The sequence below is a fragment of the Raphanus sativus genome, chromosome 4 (assembly GCF_000801105.2).
Source record: "Raphanus sativus cultivar WK10039 chromosome 4, ASM80110v3, whole genome shotgun sequence".
NCBI classification, from domain to species: Eukaryota; Viridiplantae; Streptophyta; class Magnoliopsida; order Brassicales; family Brassicaceae; genus Raphanus; species Raphanus sativus.
The window spans coordinates 22433204-22444594 of NC_079514.1; the positions used below are offsets into that span (position 1 = coordinate 22433204).

Sequence of the window (11391 nt, forward strand, 5' to 3'; positions counted from 1 at the left end):
TTTCCTGATCTCCTCGTTAGATACCTCTTCTTCCAACTTCAAACAGTCTTCCCCTGAACAACGAAAACTAATCAAATTCTCCAACTCCTCTACTGTAACTCCTTGATAGCTTCCAGGCCTGAGATTGAGAAGTTCTGAGAAGAATCGAACTGCTTCTTCTTTAGTATCAGCAGGCTTATTGACTGTATTACCATTACTGCAACGAATTTCATGAATCGAATTTTGAGCTTTCCGAGTACGAATAGCATTGTGGAACATTTTATTGTTCATATCCCCAACGTCCAACCAGTGAAGTTTTGCACATTGCTTGAGATGATCCTCCTCCAAACCAGCAACATGAAGCCACTTCTCATAAGCCTCAGCCTCTTCTTTAACAACTTCATCACTCGGATTCAAAAGAGTATGCTTCTGCTTTTCACACATTGTTACATGTGCCTCCTTAGCTCTTCTAGACAAATTCCCCAGTTTCTCTCTTCCAAGCTCTTTGATAAGCAGTTTTAGATTCTTTAGCTTTTTTGAGAATCTAAACATAGCTGAAGTAGAGTGAAATAATCTCGTTGTTCCTTCCCAATACTTCTTAACCATTGGAAGGAAACTTGGCAAGCTTCCTATGGCATTAACATACTTAAAAGGTCTTCTCAAAGCCTCAGTTGGTGGCAGAATTTGAATCTTGCAGCGTAGATGATCTGAACAACCACCTGGTTCTAAAACAGAGAAAGCATTTGAGAATCTCTGAAGAGCAACGTCATTCATTAACACTCTGTCCAGCTTCCTACAGATAACCCCTTCCTCTCGCTTATTACACCACGTGAATAATGGTCCCTGATACCCGATATCCGTAAATCGACAGTAGAGAACCATATGCTGAAATTCTCTCATCCCAACAGAAGTTCTACCAAGATTAGAGAAACCTGAACTTTCATCCACTTCTAAAATCTCGTTGAAATCTCCCATAATCATCCAAGCTTTGTTACCAAACAAAGGAGAAGTATGATGGTAACAAAGATCATCCCATAACTCTTTTCTCTCATCGGCAGAGTTACTCGCATAGATAAAAGAGCAGAAGAAATCCTCCTGACCTTTCAACCCCACTGAACAAGTAATCATCTGGTCAGTTTTGTAAACCGGCGTCATCCTTACCGAATCCTTCCACAGCAACCAGATTCTACCTCCTTGACTATGCTCATAGTTAGTCATATGTGACCAATCGCCGAACTCCATACTCAAAATTCTACTCCCCTTACCTTCTTTAACCCTTGTTTCCAAGATACACCCAAACTCCATATTGTTACTTCTTATCCACTCTTTGACAACGGAATGTTTCAAATGTTTGTTGAATCCGCGCACATTCCAGAAGAAACTCGCCATGGATTTAGTTTTGTCGTCGAGAAGACCTTGTGCTCTTGACCTGATTAGGATCCTGAGCTTTAGCCTTCTGACCTTTCTTCCTTCCCCTTTGACCTCCTATCTTGCCTCTTCTCTGTTTTCAACCTCATTCTGATCAACTGGTAAAAATTCTCCTTCCTCTCCATCTTCATTGAGAGCAGAGAACTTTGAAGCTGAAATCAGAAAATCCTCAGACTTATTTTGTATATTCTGAGAACGACCAGCTCTCCCTGGCGAGACCTCAGACCACTCATTATCCTGCTTCTCATCTTTTTTAGACTCTTCATCCTCAACATCGACACCACTTTTTACACCACTGCTCTCACCACTATTCTTCGATACACAAACTTCACCACTTTTCTGCAACATTACCCCACTATCTGCTACATAGTCTTCCTCTTTATCTTTCCCAAAGCTCCTCGGACTCTTTGAAACAGGACTTCCAGTTTGCTTCTTAGCTTTCCCTCTTAAAGCACACACCTTCTCACCATGACCCCATTTTCACACATATTACATCTCGTAGGTAGCCACGGATAATAATACTTCACTGTGAATTGCTTGCCTTCTTTAGTAAACGTAATCTCCTTAGGTAGTACCTTAGAGGTATCTACCTTGACAAACACTTTGGCTTCCTCCAGGTTAGTGCAAGCAACAGTTTCCTGATGGAGCTTCACTGGGAACCCCACTGGACTGGTAACAAAACTTAATCCCTCCCATGAGTACATATGGAGAGGGACTTTCTCCAAGTGAACCCACATAGGAATTGCATCATCCTCCTGTTTCTCACTCTCCACGGTTGGCGTCCATTTAGTAACCACCATTGGAACCCCTGCAATATTCCACATCCCACGTCGAATGATCTTTTCTCTGGCCTTAGGATTTGAAACCTTGAACCTCATAGTAGTAGCATTCACTTCATACACATCAACCTTTGTAGATTCATCACCATATTTCCATATCTTGTTGAGAGCTTTGTGAACCTTAGCGATATGAGGCGCCAGATCCAGAAACTTCCCAACTACAAAATCTTCCCACAATGGCATAGCATTCTCGATGATCTCATCTGGAATCTCCACTGTGTGAATACCATCCTTCTCGATCACCTCAACCTTGTGCTTCCTCAACGACTTCTTTTCATGAGCAACTTGAACCCAACTCGCCCCTGTCTTCCATTCTACTTGTTGTACAGATACTTTACGAGACTCTTCTACCGTCGAAAACTCAATCGGAACCTCCTTATCACTATCTCCTCCCGGTGGAACCGACAAATCCGGCGGAATCGCCATATCCATCACTCAAAATCTCGAAATTCCAATCGCACTATTCGTCGCCAAGAAAATCGCTCTGTTCGAAACACAGCGTTTTCCTCTGTTTATCAGTTTTTCCGTATCTCTGACCCGTTTTATTAATTTGATTCAGTCACAAATGAGAATCATCCAGCTCACCTAAGCTTCTATTGAGAGATATCGATCCTGCAGATCACTATGCTAATTATGATAACAGCATTGGCCACAAACTAACTGGAGTGGCAAAAAAAATTGTTAATTGATCTCGAACAGCCTCCCACAACAGAGCATGCAGATTCTATTAGCTATGAACCGTCATTCTTGGCTGATGAGTTTGTCTCCGAGCCTCATTACTGTTTCTTACAAGACATGAACTAGCTGGGAGAAGAGTGACTTGAGTATATTTTAAATAAATTTTATTAATTTGATTCAGTCACAAAAGAGTATTTATATAAAACGGCCAGGGATGATGCAAGAGTTTGTGATGATGATTCATTCATTCATGACTCTCGAGTCAAAAAAACAGTTCACCAAGATTTATCAGCGCCTTCATCGAATTGGCCAGACCCGACAACCCTAAAATCAATCTGCTTCTGATGCTTCGTACGTCGTCTTTCATCAAACTCACCCCATCCTTCCAACTGCAACAACAATCCAAACCATAGAAATACATGAACAGCGAGAGTCTGCATGTGTAAAATGAACTAAAAACAAACAAACAAACCTGGCGGAGAGATTCAACTGTTATCTCTGTGTTGTGGAGTCCTAATGTTGACAGCAGCAAACACATCTTGAATAAAACAGATGGTAGAGTCGTTAACCTCGTGTTGTTGAGCTCCAGCGTCTGAACACACAACTAAGTCTTCTTAAAAGCCCTCCCATGTGACAACAAGAGTATATAAGAAGGTGACTTCGGTTTACCTTTAGTTTACGCAGTTTTTTGACTGTCTCGGGCAGTTCTGATATCATATTCGCCGAAAGATCAACCTGAAACTTCCCAATTTTGAACGTTATTTGCCAAAAAAAAACCTAACTCTAAAGGATCTTAACCAAAGTAAAGCTGTTTGTTTACCTCCATGAGGAAGGAACAGTCTCCAATACTCTCAGGAAGGCTAGTTATCCTGTTATTGTTGGCTTTCAAGATCTCGAGCTGCGTAAGAAGTCCTATCTCATTAGGTAGCCTTGTCAACCTGTTGTTGGTCACATCAAGCTGTCTAAGTGACGTCAGTGAACCCACTTCTGATGGCACAACAGTTAGACTGCAAACACACAACAAACAAGAACTTCTATGAAAATGCTGTGTTTCCAGAAACAAAAAGTCACTATCTAACATTCAAAGCATAAGAGATTCACTTGTTATGGCTAAGGGAGAGAAGCATCAGACACTTTAGAGATGCTATCCCTTCCCATTGAATTGATTCATCACACAAACCATTCCCTTGAAGAAACAGTTCCTACAAAAGAAAAGACACACTCATATCTAAAACCTTCACCAAACAGAAGAAGTTGAAACATAAGATAGCAACCGTTCTTACTTGTATAGGGACAAAAGAGCTGATTCGAGCAGGTACTTCTCGAATGAAGTTCTCACGAATGTGAAGCACTCTAGCTGCAGATCCACATTCCCACACTTCTTCAGGTATTTCCTTTACCAACAACAAAACAAAACTTCAACACCAAACCAAAAACCACAATGTCTAAAACTAAAGCATGTACATTACCTTCAAATTAGCTTAAGCTAAGGCAATAACTCCTGTAGATTTCCACCGGTCAGTACGGTTCTTGTCTACGTGAAGACCAGGTTTTGTCTGATCTACAGTAGTTCTAGATATTGGCCTTGTACTAGCTTCCTTAAGCACTGGTCCTTCCTGTTCAATTTTTGAACACATAAACCTAAATTAGATTTAAATGAGAAAACTTTAATGATTGAATCAAAAAATTAAGAAAACTGACCCCTTGATGAAGACCTTGAGAAGCCATTAACATGATCTTGGCACCATCTCCCACCAAAGATTGCTTCAGAGTCGAAGTCTCTACCAAGACCTTACCTTTGAATTTCAGGAAACGAAAAAAGTTTGGATTTTGAGTAAGACCCATCACGAGGATTTAGCTAAATAAAAAGATTTGAGATTGAAAAAAAAAAGGAGAAACCTTTGAAGATGAAGAACATTGGTGATGGGTTGAAGAAGAGACTTGAGGTCTTTGGTTGTAGCGTCAGGTGATACCGAAAGTGGTATGGATCTTCCTCCGAATTTGATCGTGAGCTTGATGGTGGATTCCGCCATTGTTGGAGCTTCGATTTGCTTCACCTTTTAGATTAAACTAGGTGTTTGGCCCGCCATTCGGGCATAATTATCTAACTAATATTTATTAATAAATGTATTATTAATTTAAAAACCAGCAAATTAAATATTGCCATATACCTATAAACTCAATATTAAATTTAACATCAATTCTTTCTATATAATGCAGTCATTCACTATATATATATATATATATATATATATATATATATATATATTATTGTATAAATAGAAATATGTAAATATTATAGAAATCTCATTATATTCAAATTTTGTTGTATTTTTTTAATTTTATTTTTTTCATCAACTATCAAGATCTTCAGTTATACTTATCAAAACATAGTTTATAATTATCAAAACCAGTAAATGATTATTAATTAATAATTTTTTGTTAGCAACTTAAACATACTTTTTAAATCTATAATTAAATCTAATCTATTCAAATAAAGTCCTATTTTTTATCTACTTATAAATGTTGTCATTTAGTTTTGGACCTATTAACATTTCCTTAGGAATAAATATAATATCTCCTACAATTCAGTTACACAATATATCACTTTTAAGTATTATATTTTTCCTAATAGGCTAACAGATTTATATTAACCCATTACGTACTAAATCAAAACAATCTTTTTTTTTTTATAAAAAAAATCAAAACAACTTCAACCTGTCGTAGAACTATACCATAAATATCACCATGAATCGTTTAAGACTTTCATTATTTATTTGTGGTTTACTATTTGATACATTTATTTATAGAAACATATACCTAAAAAAATAATTTAAAACAGGAAGACATGTTATGTTGACTACTTTCATATTTTTTTTTCTATAGCATAGGTAGGTTATATGTATTATTACATTTTATATACCACATTCACCGAATAAGAGTAGGTGTTCGGGTACCCATTCGAATTTTGTTCGGATGTATTTGGGTTTAGAGTTTTCGGTGTTAAAGATTTTATCTCTGTTCGGGTATTTAAAATTTTAAGTTTGGGTTTTGTTCAGGCGTGGATAACTCATTTAAATTATCTTAAATTTTTAGAATTCAGATATAAATTAAATTTCGCAAAATCTAAAAACAAAATAATATATAACATATAAATTTGAATAATTTATGCCAAAATACCTAAACTTAACATAAAATTTGATTTGACTTGAATATTTGAATGGAGAATCAATAGATATTTTAAGTATTTTGGGGGGTTTGAGTATTGTTTAGCTATTTGGATATTTACTTTGACTATTCGTATATATTTTAAAATATTTTAGATATATTCAAAATATTTTATACATTTCCTATATTTTTTTGAATATTAAGTATAGAAATAGATAAAATATTCAGATATATAAATCTGATTCGGGTATATTCAGATATCCAAAATATTTTGGTTCGTATTGAGTTTGGTCCCGTTTATTTAGATACCAAGATTTTGAACCTGTTTGTATATTTAACCATTGTTGGTTTAGATTCAATACTATTTTTTCCAATTGGATTCGGTTCATTCTTTGGGTTCAGATTTTTGCCCAACACTACCGAAATTCTGTCCATAAATAAAACTGCTATATAAATATTAGTTAAAATCAGTTTTTTTTTGTCAGAAACATTACATACTCATATAGTTAAAATCAGTTTACAATTATAAAAATTTGATATTCTTATATTTAGAAAAATTTATATCTTGCATATTCATGAGAAAACTAAAAGTATATATATGAGAATTTTCGAAATTTAGGGTAAAATCACTTTAAAGTAAAAAATTATATGTTCGTACGGACAATTTTTATTTTCATAAATGTAATTTTGATATTACAGTAATATTTTAAATTTATATTTATTGTTATATATTGTGTTTTATAAGACATTATTAATTTTTAGATGTTACTTTGTTATGAATCTTATTACATACTAATATATTTTTCGAGTTTAGTAAAATAAATTTATAATAAGAAATAATCATACAGAACATATATTACAAAATATGAATTTTTTTCAATTTCTACAGCTTATATCTAAATCTATTACTTTAAAATTTGGTATTTTTTCAACTTCTACAGCTTATATCTAAATCTATTACTTTAAAATTTGGTAAAATTAATTTAAAATTTCCAAAAAAATTAGATTTAAAATTTCCGAAAAAAAATTGGTAAAATCACTTGAAAATGACAACAATATCTAAATCTATTAATTTAGATTGAATTGATAAAAACTATAAGTTGGTATACGAACATATACTTTTTATCACTTTAATCAAAAAATATGGTAAAGTCACTTTAAAATTTCTAAGAAATTCCACTAAGGGTAAAATCAACTTTAAATGTTTGAACTTTTAACATGAGAACAAAGAGACTAAAAATAACTTTGCAAAAAATAATACAGATATAAATAGATAGGTATTCTCACTCTTAAATAATATCGTATACTTTTTTATATTTAATATAATCTCAATTATCCAAACAATCTAACTATTCAGTTCAACGGTTTTGGTAGCAATCCGACTGAATCACCTTAGTAATTGTCTACAAAACTAATTTATCGACACTTTCAAGAAACTAAAATAATTTAAATCACTATTAATTTATATCAAGTATATTAACAAAGGGTTATAAAGCCTAAATTAATAGAATAGATTATATATTCATTTCACTAAATTTTAGTTATCAACATATAGAATGGTGATATGAAATCGATAAAATCGATCCCAATAATAGTAACACAAATCCAAAAACCAAATCTATAATCAAATATTTTTTAATCATAATAATTTTGTCTATTTTACGAACAAATATGAAAAAGAAACGTAACCGCGGGTCAAAAATCTAGTTTCTTTTTAAAAACTGCATGGTTTCTAATGATATTTTATCAATATTTATATATATGCATTATACATATAATGATCATCATTATAATTATTTTTTATGTTTTTATTTATTTTTTATTTTCTTTAACATTTTCTGATTCCTTATTCAGTTTCATTATTGTTTCTTAAACATCAGCGAAATGTATAAAACTATATATGAGAATGATTGCAAATCAAACATGTAATAAAATAAAATATAAAAGTAATTTTTCGTATTTTTAACTCTCGTTGCTTCTGTAAATTTCTTTTGTAAACTATTAATATGTATGAAATTATGAAAACATCAAAAACAATACTAAAATGATAAAAGTAAGTAAATAAAAATAATAATTAATAATTACTTAGAAAAAAAAACTAAAAGATAAAGTAATTGAGATAATAATTACAAATATCTCTTTTGTTTAATAAATAAATATATTCACAGACTTATCTTATTATTTTAATCTATTTCCTTATAAAATAAAATAGATGATGATAATAATCATCATCAAATAATATCAAACACCATTAGGTAATTTTAAAGTAGTGTTTTGAAATCCGACCCATATCCGCGGTTGAACCGGTAAATCCGGTGATACAAGATAAATATGGTTTGAATTTTGTGAAACTCAATATTTAAAAGCCCAATAAAACTGGAAAATAACCACTAAAACCCGTACATATTTATATTATGTTCCATATTTACTTCTAGATGTTTTTCCTGCACATGTGAGCATTATAGTTTTATAAATAGTTATATATGAATTATAAATTAGAAATATCAATCATTATAATTAATTATTATAAGTTGTTAGTTATTTTCATTATCTCCAATCTTTTCCTTTTCTGTTTTTATTTTTTTTCTATGAATAAAATTATTTCTTTAACTACCAAGACGCAACTAAGTAAAATAAAAATAAAAGTTAATGATAAACTTAGAAAAAATAAGTGATGATAATCATCGGATAACATCAAACATGATTAAGTAATATTAAATAAACTAATACCATTATACGTAGTTGTTTTTTTTTGAATAATTTAATATAATCAATTCATTAGTTAATTTAAATATAATAAATAAATATATTAATTTATTAAGGGTATAATCGATATTAACCACCCTAACTTTTAACGTGAGAGCTCTGTTGCGAAAAAATAAAAGTTAATGATAAACTTAGAAAAAATAAGTGATGATAATCATTGGATAACATCAAACATGATTAAGTAATATTAAATAAACTAATACCATCATACATAGTTGTTTTTTTTGGATAATTTAATATAATCAATTCATTAGTTAATTTAAATATAATAAATAAATATATTAATTCATTAAGGGTATAATCGATATTAACCACCCTAACTTTTAACGTGAGAGCTCCGTTGCGAAAAATCACTTCGCAAATAATAGTATAGATAGACTAGGTTTGTGTATTTAAAACTTAATTTATTTTATATTTACATTTATAATTTTTAAAAACGCTATAAATTACTATTTTAGTCGAAAATATAAAATAGTAATATTTAAGATGTTTTATTATTTTGGTCGGAAGGTAAAAATGTTATTATTACTGATAACTCATTGTGTGCTTAACTATTAAATTATAATATATTTTTACCATCTCCAACCCACTTCTATATTTATCTATATATTTTCTTTTAAAATAGTAAAACTCTATTATAAAGGTGGAATGCTCCAATTCATGCCTCTGTAATAGAGTTCTTTTATTTATAGAGAAAAATATGGAGAATTGCTTATTTCATCTCTAAATATAGAAGCAAAAAAAGTAATATCCTTCTATATTTTCCTCTAAAATAGAAGACCTCTACTATAGAGTTATACAATGTAGCAAATCCACCTCTATAATAGAAATCTCTATTTTAGAGAAAAATATAGAAGTATACATTAGAGATGCTCTAAACGTATTTCCAACACTTGCGAAAAAGTGACAATACTATCACGGCACAGTTTAATTTGGTTATTTAACTTAAAATCTTTGACAAAAAAAACTTAAAATGTAATGTTGAGTTTTATTTTCTTATGGAGTTTAATTTATGGACATATGAGGTGTTAGTATATGTTTCACAAATATAATGATCAATTGCACTTTTATTGTCAAAGTTTGAGTTGAATGATTTTTGATGTATATTGACAATATAAGTTTAGTAAATACATTATAGAATAAAATAGTGATGTCCCATGCTAACTTTTTAGAATATTTTTCTATGTTTATTTTCTTTTTATTATCATTGTGTTTGGGAGGAGATGATTTGAAAAACACCTGATGCCCCAAATGTGTAATTAATTTACCAAGTGGTGCATAGTTTTATCTGAATAAAGAAATAACATTAAAAATCTAAGCGTAGTGTTATGAATAAAAAATCTCTTGAAAATCAAAACTATACTAAAATGAGCATATAAGACCATCTTTATCGGTTATAAAATACACGTATCTTAGCATTAAATGGACAAAAAATAAATCAAAAAAATAGGAAAAATAGAAGGACGTTAACTAAATAAGAACTTTTCTTAACGCGTCCTTGGAAGCACGTGTCTCTCTCTCTTAGTGAACACGTGTCTCTCTCTCTCACGGATCTCTCTCGATGTCTCTCTCTCTTTCTACGAAGTCTGAGTTCTTTTGATTTTTGATTCTGCTTCCAAGTTAAATTCTTTTGATTCAGATTAATCAGATTCTTCTTCCTTTATAGTTGATACTGTTTGTGCCTCTCTCTCTCTCTCTTTCTGGATACACATGCTTAAATTTTCTCGAGAATTCTCGTTTCTCCGTCACACGCGCAGTTCTCGTCTTCTCTGTCACACACTGATTTTGTTTTTCGCTACTTACCTCAACCTCTAAACATCATGGGTTTGAAGGTACGATCATATTCCCATATATCTATTCGATTACCCTTTATGTCCTGATCTACTGTTTTTTTTTTTGTTTCTGTGTATAAGCGGATCTTGTGTATGATCAGACAAGTTTTGTAATCAATCTCGCCGGTTGGGTTTGTGTCCACGATTTCTCGATTTTTTCCATTATTTTCTAGATTTTTGCTGTGTAACTCTGTTTGCTGTTGTCTTTTTATCCTTTTTGTAGTTGTGATCTCTCTTATTGATTTGTTGTTTTGCTCTGTTTTGGATAAGCCTCTCAGGACTCGATTTTGCATCTTGTTCTGTCACCAATAAGCTTATGCATTCTACAGATCAAATCTTCTTCTTCTGGATTCATGTTCACAGCTTGGCGATCAAGACTACTCACTTCTGTTCCATACGACATCAGGAAGCATTCATATTTTCAAACTATAAAAGTTTTGTATTGTTTGTAAACATGGAAGTTTTCATCAGCTTACCTTTAGACAAAGAAGAAGTAAGAATAGGGTTGGTCTTGGTTTGCTTCGTCCTGAGATGCTTATCCATAAGAGGGCTTGACTCTGCATATTGGATAATCAATCTCGACTCTGCATCTTGTTCTGCATATTGAATTTTTTCTTCATTGTTGTCTTACTCTTAATGTGATGCCATGTGTAGTTTAGTGTTAAAGTAATTGGGGAGTTTCTATTGTTGTACTCATTATC

At 31.8% G+C, this 11391-nt stretch overlaps 1 pseudogene; it reads right to left on the reverse strand.

The window, feature by feature from the left end:
* Positions 1-3141: 3141 nt before the first annotated feature.
* LOC108831546 (LRR repeats and ubiquitin-like domain-containing protein At2g30105) lies at positions 3142-4967 on the reverse strand (annotated as a pseudogene).
* Positions 4968-11391: the final 6424 nt, after the last annotated feature.